The sequence below is a fragment of the Penaeus monodon genome, chromosome 19 (assembly GCF_015228065.2).
Source record: "Penaeus monodon isolate SGIC_2016 chromosome 19, NSTDA_Pmon_1, whole genome shotgun sequence".
Taxonomy (NCBI): Eukaryota; Metazoa; Arthropoda; class Malacostraca; order Decapoda; family Penaeidae; genus Penaeus; species Penaeus monodon.
Window position 1 is genome coordinate 45,212,384 of NC_051404.1, and position 338 is coordinate 45,212,721.

Here is a 338-nt window from a genome sequence, read left to right on the forward strand (position 1 = left end):
AGGTTAATGTAATTGACATGAGACGTTCGTGTTATTGACGAGTGTAATGGACGTGAGTTGTTTATTTTTACGACTAAACATGATTGTTTGCATAAAACACTTCAAATGCAGATTATTATATGGACTCTCAATGGCTCTCGGAATAATAAATAAATAAGTTAGCCTAAGGAACAGATGAATAACCGAATGCCAAATAAGAGAAAATAATTAAAAGATCGATTAAGACAAATTGAGAAGTGAGTTGTCAAGTAGCATTATATCTTTCCTGAATTTTCCCGAAGCCACGACTAGCTAGCTTCACGACTTCAATCCGTAGAGGCAGGTGCCGTATTAGGACG